Source organism: Lissotriton helveticus, chromosome 6 (assembly GCF_964261635.1).
Source record: "Lissotriton helveticus chromosome 6, aLisHel1.1, whole genome shotgun sequence".
Lineage (NCBI taxonomy): Eukaryota > Metazoa > Chordata > Amphibia > Caudata > Salamandridae > Lissotriton > Lissotriton helveticus.
In genome coordinates this window covers 1,955,325,385-1,955,340,228 of record NC_136067.1, presented here as the reverse complement: position 1 = coordinate 1,955,340,228, position 14,844 = coordinate 1,955,325,385, and positions in this window count along the sequence as shown.

Genomic DNA, 14,844 nt, shown 5'->3' with positions numbered 1-14,844 from the left:
GTTTAAAACCTTTGCTTGAAAAATAGACATTTGAGGTGAGCAGATTCAGAGAGTTGTTGGTGTTGAAGGGGGCTCTATACAGTAGGGATCACTGAAACAATATCGAGTGACAAAATATCGACCTTCAAGAATATCGTTGACAAAATATAGACTGTCAAAATATCGACTTTCTATGTACAAACAGGTAAGTACAAAAATATCGAGTTTTAAATATCGTTTACAAAAATATAGTTGTAAAAAATATCGACTTTAATAAAAACAATGTTTAATTACATTAATATAAAAAATTAATTACTAAAATATACTTAACAATACTTAAAATAACTTTTAATAATTAAATAATTATTGAAAGTAAAAAAATAATATTTTTTTATTCATATTTACTAAAACATATATATATATATAGTAACAAAATTTAATTAAATAATAGCCAATATTATTAACGTACAAATACAAAAGAGTAAAAATTACTATTCCCACTCCAGTGGGTGCAACAGTAGGGAAAGCGTTGGATAGCGTAGGGGTTAAAATTACTATTCCCACTCCAAAGAGTGCAACAGTGGATATATGACGTTACAACACAACTTTTACAATGCACTACCATTAAAACGACATTTTTACAACGCAAAAACTATTACAACGCATGTTTTTACAACGCATGTTTTTACAACGCAGATGCCTTTACAACGCATACCATTACAACGTAAGTATTGGTAAGTATATAATAATTTTTTTAATTTAAATTATTTAAAATTCATTTAATATAATTTAATTTAATTTAATTTCATTAAATTAATTTAATGTAAATTTAATTTTACTTTATTTTTACACTGTACCCCTGTACCCCAAAAACCCAAAACTGACCCTGAACCCTAAAAAAAACCTTTACCCAAAAACCCAAAACTGACCCTGAACCCTAAAAATACCCCTTTACCCAAAAACTAAAAACTGACCCTGAACACTAAAAATACCCCTTTACCCAAAAACTAAAAACTGACCCTGAACCCTAAAAATACCCCTTTACCCAAAAACTAAAAACTGACCCTGAACCCTAAAAATACCCCTTTACCCAAAAACTAAAAACTGACCCTGAACCCTAAAAATACCCCTTTACCCAAAAACTAAAAACTGACCCTGAACCCTAAAAATACCCCTTTACCCAAAAACCAAAAACTGACCCTGAACCCTAAAAATACCCCTTTACCCAAAAACTAAAAACTGAACCTGAACCCTAAAAATACCCCTTTACCCAAAAACTAAAATACCCCTTTACCCAAAAACTAAAAACTGACCCTGAACCCTAAAAATACCCCTTTACCCAAAAACTAAAAACTGACCCTGAACCCTAAAAATACCCCTTTACCCAAAAACCAAAAACTGACCCTGAACCCTAAAAATACCCCTTTACCCAAAAACTAAAAACTGAACCTGAACCCTAAAAATACCCCTTTACCCAAAAACTAAAAACTGACCCTGAACCCTAAAAATACCCCTTTACCCAATAATTACAAAACAACCCGCTACAGGAAAAAAATTATTTAAATTTACACAATTAGCAATTAATCAATTAAATTAAATTAATTACCAATTAAATTTTAAATAATTAACAAATATTATTTAATTACCAATTAATTAAATATTACTACCAATTAATGCATTTACATATTTAATTAATTATAATTAAATTACTTCCCACCCTATTCCCCTATAAACCCACAACCCGCTACAGGAAATAAATTATTTTAATTTACATAATTAGCAATTAATCAATTAAATTAAATTAATTACCAATTAAATTTTAAATAATTAACAAATATTATTTAATTACCAATTAATTAAATATTACTACCAATTAATAAATGTACATATTTAATTAATTATAATTAAATTACTTCCCACCCTATTCCCCTATAAACCCACAACCCGCTACAGAATAAAATTACACAATAATTAAAAAAAAATCATTAATTAAAAATAATTATAACATAAAATGACACTTTTAACACATATTATAACATTAAAAAACACTATAAATAATTAAATATTATTTAAAAAACGATATTTTTTACTATCTAGATTATATACTTGGATATTTTCACTTTCTATATTATTTACAGTCGATATTACTTCACTTACCTTAAAAACGATATTTTGGCTGTCTATATTCTGTCCTGTCGATATTTTGTCCAAACGATATTTCAAACTCGATATTCTGTCCAAACGATATTTTGGAGTCGATATTATGTCTGTGCACCATACAGTAGCTGCTCTCCACCTAAATGTGGGAATTTCCCAGAGTTATCTGAGTCTTTGCTTCTTTTTTGCATAATTTATGAAAAGAAAACATATATAGGTGTGTTTGTCTATGTATATATATATATATTTATATATATATGAAATGCACACACAATAAAACAATAAAATATATAAACAATTCAATAACAATTGTATATTAATTAATTTAGACAGTAAATTAAATATTAAATATGTCACCCCCACAAAACATATTTACTAAAAATGCTATAAAGAGTATGGAAAGCTTTGGATTTCAGAGGGATTAGATTTACTATTACACTCCAGTCTGCACAACATTGGGGGAAGTGTTGGACGTCTGAGGTATTGAATTTACTATTCCCACCCCATTCTGTGCAACAGTAGTGAAATCGCTGCACTTTGGAGGTTGGGAAGATTTACCATTACCTCTCCATTCTGTGCAACAGTGGGGAATGTATTGGACTTAAGGCGGGTTACATTTACTATTCCCACTCTAAACAGGTTGAAAGTAGGGAAAGTATTGGACTTTAGAGGGGTAAGACTTACTACTGCACCTGTGCAATGGTAGCGAAACTTAGGCTTCAGAGGGGTTACATTTATTATTCCCACTCCAGTCTATGCAAGAGTGGAAAAGTGTTTGACTTTAGGGCGTTTACATTTACTATTCACAATCTAATCTGTAAAACAGTAGGGAAAGTGTTGTACTTGAGAGGTGTAAGATTTACTATTCCCACTTCTATCTGTGCTACAGTAGGAAAATGATTAAGCCCCTTTTAAACACTGGGGATAAAATGGAACCAGAAACATAAAGAAGCATAAGGTAGAGAGGCAGTGCTTAATTTGAGCTGGTGGTTTCCTGTGCTGGCACCAGCACTTAATTGTCAACATCAGGGCCTGTGACAGTCTGCCACAAGGTGGTGCTGTCTGGCTAGTTTAGAGATGACCACAACAACAGTTAATATTTAATTCAATATATGTTAAAACTGAATATTACCTGTGAACTAAACCAGTCTTATAGCTTTGGAGGCCTGAAATAGTCTGAATTGTCACACTAGTAGGGTGTGATGATAATTATTTGTGTTGTTACTATCATTGGCAGCATGGTAGGGGCAATGTGAGGTGCAAGCTGCAGTGGCCTCCTGGCAAAAGCCCTGGCACTTATTAATATTATTTTACAAATTAAGCACTGGAGAGAGAGACACGAAGCCTGACAAGGAAGAGTAAAAAGTAGAGCAGTCACTGTTGCAGGGCAGCTCTCCAAGGGGTCTTCCCAGATTAACAGCCAAACTCTTCCCAGCGCCAGGGATTTGAAACGGAATCTGTGTTTTCCCTCTGAAAAAGTCCGGGCCGAATACTTCATTAGTGTAATGCGACACACTGGGCCACCCTGGCAACTCGCCCACAAGGATCATTACAAAGAGGGAAGGCGATTAGGGAGCGGGATAAATATCCAGGAAGCAATAAAACCGCGCTCGTGCCGAGGAACTGGCGCCGAGGGAAATCTAAAAGCACTGCACGAAAATGGCACATTCTTTATTGAATACTTCTTGCCCTAAAGCGATCCAGTTGCTACCGATCAATGGTAAATCAGGATCGATATCTTCCATTTCTACGTTGAGGCCACCAAACAATAATCCAGGAAGGGGCTTCTTCTGGTTCCAAAGTGAGACTGAGATAGGTGCATGTCTGTGTGTATTACAGCTTGTCTGTGTGTATTGCAGCTTGTCTGTGTGTATTTCAGCTTGTATGTATGTATTACAGCTTGTCTGTGTGTATTGCAGCTTGTCTGTGTGTATTACAGCGTATCAGTGTGTATTACAGCTTGTCTGTGTGTATTATATTACAGCTTGTCTGTGTGTATTACAGCTTGTCTGTGTGTATTACAGCTTGTATGTGTGTATTACAGCTTGTCGGGTGTATTACAGCTTGTCTGTGTGTATTACAGCATGTCTGTGTGTATTATAGCTTGTCTGTGTGTATTACAGCTTGTCTGGGTATTACAGCTTGTCTGTGTGAATTACAGCTTGTCTGTGTGTATTACAGTTTGTCCGTGTGTATTACAGCGTGTCCGTGTGTATTACAGCTTGTCTGTGTGTATTACAGCTTGTCTGTGTGTATTACAGATTGTCTGTGTTTATTACAGCATGTCTGTGTGTATTACAGCTTGTCCGTATGTATTACAGCTTGTCGGTGTGTATTACAGCTTGTCTGTGTGTATTACAGATTGTCGGTGTGTATTTCAGCTTGTCTGTGTATATTACAGCTTGCCGGTGTGTATTACAGCTTGTCTGTGTATATTACTGCTTATAGGTGTGTATTACAGCTTATATGTGTGTATTACAGCTTGTCTGTGTGTATTACAGCTTGTCTGTGTGTATTACAGCTTGTCGGTGTGTATTACAGCTTGTCGGTGTGTATTAAAGCTTGTCAGTGTGTATTACAGCTTGTCGGTGTGTATTACAGCTTGTCGGTGTGTATTACAGCTTGTCTGTGTGTATTAAAGCTTGTCAGTGTGTATTACAGCTTGTCTGTGTGTATTACAGATTGTCGGTGTGTATTACAGCTTGTCTGTGTGTATTACAGCGTGTTCGTGTGTATTACAGCTTGTCTGTGTGTATTACAGCTTGTCTGTGTGTATTACATCTTGTCTGTGTGTATTAAAGCTTGTCAGTGTGTATTACAGCTTGTCGGTGTGTATTACAGCTTGTCGGTGTGTATTACAGCTTGTCTGTGTGTATTACAGCTTGTCTGTGTATATTACAGCTTGTCTGTGTGTATTACAGCTTGTCCGTGTGTATTACAGCTTGTCTGTGTGTATTACAGCTTGTCCGTGTGTATTACAGCTTGTCTGTGTGTATTACAGCTTGCCCGTGTGTATTACAGCTTGTCTGTGTGTATTACAGCTTGTCTGTGTATATTACAGCTTGTCTGTGTATATTACAGCTTGTCTGTGTGTATTACAGCTTGTCCGTGTGTATTACAGCTTGTCTGTGTGTATTACAGCTTGTCTGTGTGTATTACATCTTGTCTGTGTGTATTAAAGCTTGTCAGTGTGTATTACAGCTTGTCGGTGTGTATTACAGCTTGTCGGTGTGTATTACAGCTTGTCTGTGTGTATTACAGCTTGTCTGTGTATATTACAGCTTGTCTGTGTGTATTACAGCTTGTCCGTGTGTATTACAGCTTGTCTGTGTGTATTACAGCTTGTCCGTGTGTATTACAGCTTGTCTGTGTGTATTACAGCTTGCCCGTGTGTATTACAGCTTGTCTGTGTGTATTACAGCTTGTCTGTGTATATTACAGCTTGTCTGTGTATATTACAGCTTGTCTGTGTGTATTACAGCTTGTCTGTGTGTATTACAGCTTGTCCGTGTGTATTACAGCTTGTCTGTGTGTATTACAGCTGACACTCCTGCTATTTTACCTCTTTATCAGGGTAAATAATTGAGTCCCACAGGACACGCGTTTCAAGGAACACTGAAATAAAAGTGTATTCAGACACTCCCCTTCTTCAGGACCATGAGGCATATTTATAGGAAGGTCACGCAGCGCAGCTTAGCAAGTCACCTTACTGTGCTGGCCTGCGTGACAGGGAAAGGGCAGGAATGCACCATACTTACAATAATGCAGTGCATTGCTGCATTTGCCCCAGCGCTGGCGCTGTTTTAGCTGCCTAGACCAACGCAGGCACTCTTGAACCATGGTAGAAGGGTGCCTGCATGGTATGCAGGATGGTTTTTGTGCAGGAAGGGGCACCTTCCTCCACAAAAACAATCCTCAGAGGCATTTTCCTCTCTCTATGCGTGCTGCACTCTGCAGCATGCATTGAAAGAGGAAGTAATGAAGAGAAGTTAAGATATTTGTCCTTGTATGCCTCACCTGGGAAGGCATATCTTTTTGGCGCCATTCGCAGGTCTACCAGTAATGCATCAATATCCAAGGGAGTGGCCTGGGAACACCCACGCGACACCCATGGAAAGCCTTTCCAGGGCAGAGTAACGCAACGCAGCGATTTGAGATCTGTTGTGTTACTCTTGATTTATGAAGCCACTCTGAGCCACGCAAGCTGGCTTCAAAAATTGCATTTTGGGCTTGTTTCGCACATGCACCGCGTTCCGTGATGCAAGAGTGACGCAACACCATACATAAATACGCTCACTATGTTTTGCCACAATGTGCTTTTCCAGACAAGTTCATTTCACTTTGCTCTCCTAACACACACTGTGCATGCACCTTTCCCAACTTGCAATGAATATAATATAGTTTACATGGGTATCCTTTCCTTTTTGATAATATTTTAGTCCACCAGGCACAACTGTGCAGCCTACAGCGATTTTTCCACGCACTTTTAAATTGTCTGAAACTATTGTCTTTTTTTTTTTTTAAACTGAACTTGGGTGTCTTCAGGATAAGAAGAGGATGGAGTGGATGCCGTCTGGACAGAAGCCTCATGCCTCAGGGGAATGTGATATATTAAATACCTGAGTAAAGGCAAGAAGGACTACATAGCCCACAGACCCTCAGGACTCTCTCAAGACTTGCCAGTGGTGGTGGCCATCTTGAATGCATAGAGTTTAAGTTCCTGATGGTCCACAAAATACTCGCTAGGCAATCGTGATACACAGTGGCTGCTGCCGGGACCTGCTGTTGTAACTTGGAATCCTTGAGAAGCTGACTGAAGGCATCACTGATACTGAATAAGTATTCCTGCACCACCCTTGCAAAGGATACGGAGACTTGCATTTTGACTCATTCATTAGGAGTCCTCTGTTAGGATTACAAACTCTGTTTTGTAATTTGTTTTTCGCTGTGTGTCATCTGTTAGAATTACAAACTCATTGCACTATATTATTCCTACAAGGAGTCATCCAATTATATTTAGAACTCAATCCATACTACCATGTTTGTTTCATAAGAAAAAGAAGTTAAATCATAACAGCATGATTATCTGGGGCGTAGGTCACTAATGTGATATTAATTAGTGTATCAGACCCCATTCAGGGGGACCTTAGAGGACAGGAGTTACAGGGGCCCCCCTGTGGTGTTCCCGGATCTGCCTTACTGTGGCTCTGAGCAGCCAAAGCTGGCCCATTGTAGCTCAGAGGCAATGCCCCCTCACCTTTTGCCCCTCAAAAACAGTGTCTGTCAGGCTGAGCAAAGGTCAGCCTGACAGACACTGTTCATTTTCAGGTCAGGCAGCCAAGAGCTAGACATGTGCTAAATGCACTGGATCCTGGCTGCCTGAGCTGAACTTTGCTGGGCTGAGAGAGTCACAGCTTCTGTGGGTGTGACCTCCTCATCTCTGCAAATGACCTCGAGGCCCTCACCCTCATGACGAGGGGAAGCATCACTCATTGCCTGGCACCTGGGCCCTTCAGTTTTAAGCCCTGAAGCACCCATGGTTGAGTGTCAATCAGTGATGCTTCATCACAGAGTGGGGTGTGGTCATCAGCCTCACTGACCCCATCCCACTCTGAGTGGGGGCAGTAGGGACGTAGGGACTGCTGCCTTACCTCATTGGCTGACCTTAGATCAGCCAATGAGGGAAGGCAGCAGTCCCAAGCCTCCTGGGACCACCGAGGCAGAGCTGCAAGTAAGTGTGATTTCTTTTTTTTTTAATAATGTTTGGTGCATGTTTGATTGAATATTTGGTAATGAGTGTTGTGAATGGATGTGTGTGTTTGCGCGTGTCTGAATGCATGGTTGTGAGTGTGTATGTGTGCGTGTGAGTCCCGTCCACCCCCTCCCTCTTAAAATTACCGGATGGCACTGGCTCTGGGACAAGTATATCCTGCCCACCCTTGCCTAGCGAGTGCAAACTGTCGAACAACACTTAGGGAGGTACCCTGAAGGGGGAGGGGCAGGGGAGACTCAGAACTCAAGTGCTTGACTTTTTAGAAAATAAAGGGGGCATATTTAGAAGCCCATTGGGCCACTGTTGCGTCACTTTTTCCCATGTTAAAAGTGACGCACTGGTAGCGCAAGGGGCTTGTAAATAAGCCCAAAAATACTTTTAGCATCTCAACAGTACGAAATACTACACAATTAGATAGGTGCCAGACTCCAGGTTAAACAGTCTCACCCATTGGTTTATTCTGAAATGCTGCCCCCACCCCTGTGCCCTCCTTCCTTATCTCTAGTGTTCCCCCTGGAGCTAGTTTGGACCTCTCCATAAGCCAAGTCGGCTAATTAGGCAGAGGTGCAGGCTTCACTAAGCGGTTGCCGAGGGCAACTGGTGGACCAGTTCATATTCTTGTTTAGACTAGGCGAGTCTTACTGTGAAGGATAAATCCTTACTTCGATTTGTCTTTGCTCGTGTTTATAATCTCTGAGCATCTTAGTCTCTGGAAGCCATACCTTACTGTTACCTGCCGGGCACTGACTGATGTGCATGTTGGTGTACTCAGTTTGGCTACTCTCTCTCTTCAGTGGTCCTTGTGAGGAAACCACTTCAGGCATTGGCCTGACAGGTGTTAGCGGTGAGGGCTAGCCTTGGGGAGAAGCGGCCTCTGGGTCCTTTGCCGGTGTGACCTTGGGCACAGTGCCTCTGGCTGATGCAAGCTTCCTGCTCCCGACGTGGTCCCTTGTGGTTTTGCCATGCACTAGCAGTGTCAAGACCAGTCCTCTAATTGTGGAAGTGCCGGTTGGCACAGTGTTATGTAGTTGTACTTATTCACACAGTCCACCCCTGGACCATGCTCAAGGAGACCAGATAACCTCTCGCAGCACAGGTCAATTCCTCTAGATAACTGACCTGTGCAAATAGTCTAACCACTGGCAATCACTCGGGCAGCATTTAAACCCACCATTGTGTTGCTCACTATGCCACCTCAGCTATGGTTTAGGGTTCCCCTCACCTGTTGTGTTATCCTTGTAATGTCGTTAGTGGCCATGGGGTAGGCCCAGATGTTTTTCCTTGCTCACTGTGCCATAGGATCGAAGTTATGCTTCACCGATGAGCCCTAACAAGGCCAAAACTAGTCTTGGGTTGCTTGTGTTCCCTTCTGGAAGGGGGCCTGCCTGGCAGTTAGGGCTGGACAGTACCCATAAGGAGCAGGGCCATGTAATGATTTGCATAAGGTAAGCCTTTATCTAGAGTTGCACAGTGGATGAAAAATGATGGGTTTGAATAATTCCCTACCCTATTTGCAAGCTTTCCTACCATCAACTGTTCTGTGATTGGCACAAGCATGTACTGCTAGGCATTAAAAAAAGAATGCCAAAACCTTCCTTATGGGCAAATTTCTCGGCTAAATATTGCCTCAACCACCACTATGGCCCGATCTATGGCCGTTCACTACCTCCCTTCAGACTACTTAGTCACCCCATCAGAAATGTGGGTCCTGTCTTGAAAAATTGTAAATGTAATTTGTAAATATGGTATCTCGTCTTGAGTAATTGGTTATGTAAACTGTAAATATGTGCTGTTTTTTCCCTTATGTATCCGGCACCCCTCCCCCTTACTACTCGAGCTGTTACTGGTTGATTCTAAGCCTATCTGATATTGCTTTGCTCTCCTGTAAAGCGCTCTGATACCCTAAAGGGTCAAGTTCGTGCTCTATAAAACACATAAATAAATAAATAAATAAATGATGCGTTCTCTGACAAAAACAGGCTTACGCGGAGGTACACAAGTTGTCCTTAGAATTCGATAAGTGTATCCTTTTAATGTCTAGGTATTCAAGAATACCAACCCCAAAATAATAAAAATTAAAACCCAATTCCTTTACAACATGTTACGCAGATCCTGCCCTCGGCTAGTGCCGTAGGATATAATGCACTTGTAGTTACGAAGACAGGCTATCGGTCATGTTTGTGATGGAGCACGCCATCCAGCAAACTCTAAATCCGGTCCATAATTTGATGTGTGGTTGATTTCCTTGAATACCTGGACATTAAAAGGGCAGATGTAGTAACTACTAGGGATATTTAGGCCCTCAGATAAAGATTAATTCCAACCCCTGTGACAACACTAGTTTGCACAGAGATCGGAATTACCTGTTGTGTAATAATTACCACCCACTTACAGTTTCCTGTGATACATTTCAGCAGTTCAAACCTGGGGAAAAAGACCTGGAAAAGACAAAAAATGCCACATTTGGTGTATTTAAAACCTATCTGCATGGTATGCCTCATTTTCCTGTTGAAAACTCTGAATAGGTGGTGTTCACTACGCATCATAAATGCCTCACCATTGGGTAACAGTATTGACCAGGTATGGTAATTACGTCACCCGGATCCAATAAGCATATAATGAGGGCCTTAGAGTGTCTCTCTGTAGGCCTTGTTTTTTGTGAGAGCATCTATTGAAACATATCATTTTGGAAAGTGATTCAAAGAGAGAGCGCCTAAAATAGTGCCGGGCCAGTCGGGACCCCAAATTAAAGCCTCCATCATAAATAATGAATGCATTCTGATGGTCATCTGACTATAATTGGCAGTTTAACCCTACCTTGGAAAGTTGGACTCAGCTTAAGGCTCCTCAAACACAATGACTTTCTGTGGGATTTTGGCCTGGTGCCACACTGCGGCGCACCAGTGACACAAAGGAAAAGTTAATACTATAATAATATGTGCAGGCTCTAGTAGTTTAGCCTAATACATCTGTAGCAACATGCCCAATTGAGGATTCCTAATCTTGACAAAGTTGAATGACTCTTATCTGTTCAAGACCAGATCTTAAATCTACCAGCTGTGATTGACATCCTCCCTCAGAAAGGCTCTTTCTTCTTCTCTGTTCATTTGTTGTTCCTCACTAGTGTCCAATTTAGTTTTAGGCATCATTTATTTACATGTATATAGTTTATTTGTGTTTATTGAGAGCCCCCGGGGGTATCATGGCACTGTGAGAAATAGACAAATGAAAGAAGTGAAACCACACTAAGAACTTCAAGAAGAAGCAAATAAGGACTGTTCAGGTCCATTAAAAACCAGGAGCCATATTATGTAATGAGCACACTTTTGTTGTTTGCACACAGTGCACCTTAGAACAGGTGCGCCCGGCACAAACAGGGAAAGTGCGCCCTGTTACATGGAATGCACTGCCCCAGGGCATCCGCAAACGCGTGCTGCCCTGGGGGTAGAGCATTTAAGTGAAATACGGAGCGGCTTGGAAGCAGCCGCACCGTGTTTCACAGTGCAGGTGGCAACCCGCCTGCACTTTTACATAGGATTGGAGATCCCCTTGCAGGTGGGTGCAAGGGGATGTCTGGGGGTCCATGGGTCCCCCTTCCTGCAGCTAGAGGGCTATAATCAGAGGACAAACTGACAGTGCACCACCTTTTAGTTGCAGCGCTGTCAGTGCGCCTCCTGAGAGCTTCTTTGCCTCTGCGCCTGCGTCTTTAACCCCTCCCATGCTGATGACGAGCTCAGCTCGTCATCAGCCACGGTGCTTGTGTGCTGATGACGAGCCGAGCTCGTCATGGCCGTTAGAACGCTCACACTTGAAGATAATTCCCCTGCTGTGCTGAGCGTTCTAAGGAACGGGCATGGCCGTGACAAGCTCAGCTCATCATCAGCACACGAGCACTGTGGCTGATGACGAGCTGAGCTCGTCATCAGCACTGGGGCGCTTCCCCCCCCCCCCACCCCCCAGCACAGCGGGGGAATTACCCCCGCAGAGAAGGGGTTAATACAGCACTCCCATGTGAATGAGGGAACGCACTCTGAAGATAGCGTTGACACTTTTTGTGGACCAGTGCTATCGGTATTACAGAAGGGGTGCACAAGGGTCTGCTTCTTTAATACCAAAATGCCCCGGTGGTGCACAAAGCACCGCAAGCACCCGCTGCACCCATGGGGCACCTTGTGTAATACGGCTCCAGGTCTGTAAGACTTTCTGATAGTTAAACATGTCAGTAGGCTCTCTTTAGTCTCTTAATGGCAATGATTTCCTCCTAAGAGCAGCGGCCAATGAGAATGCAAGACTCCCAAAAGTTTTAAAAAGGGATTGCCAACAAGAGTTTATCCTTCGACCTCAACGAATGTGTAGTCTGGTGCAAATGAAAAAGAGAGCTAAGAGGAGTGCTGAAGAAGTTGGAGGGCAGCATCAAAATTATATCCTTAAGTGTTTCATTTCTCTCCTGCTGCCGTGGATGTTTTAAACACTCTAAGCTCCGGAGTGGGTTTTTGGCGCGTTGTCTCTCCTTCCATTAGCTGCCATCTCTGGCATCAGCGGTGGTGCCAGAGGACCGCTGGGCTGTCAGAGGAAGCTTCCCGTCGATGGAGCCAACGGGGACTCTGTCAATGGAGCCAACGGGGACTCTGTCAATGGAGCCAATGGGGACTCTGTCAATGGAGCCAATGGGGACTCTGTCAATGGAGCCAATGGGGACTCTGTCAATGGAGCCAACGGGGACTCTGTCAATGGAGCCAACGGGGACTCTGTCAATGGAGCCAATGGGGACTCTGTCAATGGAGCCAACGGGGACTCTGTCAATGGAGCCAACGGGGACTCTGTCAATGGAGCCAACGGGGACTCTGTCAATGGAGCCAACGGGGACTCTGTCAATGGAGCCAATGGGGACTCTGTCAATGGAGCCAATGGGGACTCTGTCAATGGAGCCAATGGGGGCTCCGTCGACAGAAAACTGGTGGTCCTTCTGATTCTAAATGAGGTGGGCGGACCAACAGTTTGGAGAAAGGGTACTCTGTCGCATTGTGACAAAGTACCCTATCCCTGAATACTCTAAATCAGCGTCCTGGTTTACAAATCACCAGGATGATGTCAGAGCCAATGAGAGTCCTTTGTTAAGTGCTTGAAATTCCCTGATATTCTGCAGCTGTGTTTACAAACTCAAGCAAACGTTTGCCTCCTCACTCTTGGATGTATGTACAGTCTAATGAGCTGGCGCATGGGTATTGTGCTGTGATCTTTATATCAACATAACCAATTCACTACTGTCGGCCATGTGAAAATTGCTTGTCAAAGGTTATATTGATGTATTTGATTGATTTTTGAAGTGCCGGCTTATAGCAGATAGCTACTTTGTTGTGCTGATCAATGTGGAGAGGCATTTCTTGTGATCTCCAGATCCTTTCCAGGAGGATTAAAGATCTGTGTGAAGGAAGCTCAGGGACCTCTTGATGTATTCTCAGCTCCAGTTCACTGTAGCATGTAAGAGCTCTTTCCTGAGCTTGTTTTCAGTCTTTTCTTGATTATTGTAAGACATGGAAGATTTCATAGATCTGGGAAACAAAAAGGTCCAGAGTTTTTTACCTAGAACTCCAATTCATCTCCCTCTGTGAGACCAGTGGTTAAACCTGGCTTGTACGATATGGTTTACTTTGCCAGATCCAAAACTGTGGTCTGAATTATGCGTTGGAGGAAATGATGGCAACTATATAGGGCTGTGGAGCTGCTGAGCATTGAAGAGAGTGTAAACGAGTTTGAATTATATTCTGTGCACCAGTGCTTAATTTGAGCCGGTTGTTTGTGGTGCTCGGCACCAGCACTTAATTGTTGACACCAGCATTTATAACAGTGTGGCACATGGTGGCTCTGTTTATCTAAAGTACTAGCAGCCCGCCCCGGCGTTGCCTGGGGGCAGAAGGGGGCTGGGGGCTGCATTTTGAGCATTTGTTTAGTCCCGGCTGGGCCCCCCGCCCACCCGCCCCGACATTGCTTATACCGCTGCCAGCCGCCCCGGCGTTGCCTGGGGGCAGAAGGGGGCTGGGGGCTGCATTTTGAGCATTTGTTTAGTCCCGGCCGGGCCCCCCGCCCGCCCCGACATTGCTTATACCGCTGCCCGCCCGCCTGCCTCCCGCCCGCCTCCCGCCTCCCACCTCTGCCTTACCTCAGCCGCGCTCCGGACTTAGTCCCCACTCCCGGGCCCCCGCCCGCCCCGACATTGCCCGGACCGCCTGCCGCCTCGCCTTACCTGAGCCGCCGCGCCACTCCTCGCCGCACGTCATTCCTTGCCGCACGTCGCCGCTCGTGACCGCTCCTCCCCGCCTGTCGTCATCACGCAGGTGTAGGTCGCGGTCTGCGCTACGTTGCGGCCGGCGCTTGTTTTAGGGGACTAATTTGTTTTGAAAATTTAATTTTTTAATTTACGTTTATTTTTTATTTTATGCAGCCTATGTCCATCTACACACCCTGAGGATTACAACAATGTATTGGGTGTGTGGATTGGCGCTGTGGTTCCCGAGTTTACCTTGCCAAAAGGTTTCTGTTCTCTCTTTATAATAGTAGTATAGATAGATGAGCACAACAATTGTTTATTTATTCAATAATCATTAAAAATGACTAATACCTGCTGCTTAAACCATTCTTAAAGCTTTGAGGCCTGGAAAAGTCTGCATTTTCACAATTATAGGGTGTGATGGTTAGTAGTTGTGTTGGTTCTGTCACTAGAGTTGCTGGCAGGGGCAATTTGGTGGTGTAGTGGGTGGTACAAGCTGCAATGGCCTCCTGCTGAGTGCCCCTGGCACTTATTCTTCAACAAATTAAACCCTGCTCTGCCTGACCAGATACCAGTGGGGACTTTGACAGACCCAAAGAGATGTGAGCTGGTTACTTTACACTGAGTCTGGCAGCATGGATTTGAAGTCTCTGCAGTTTCGAAATCT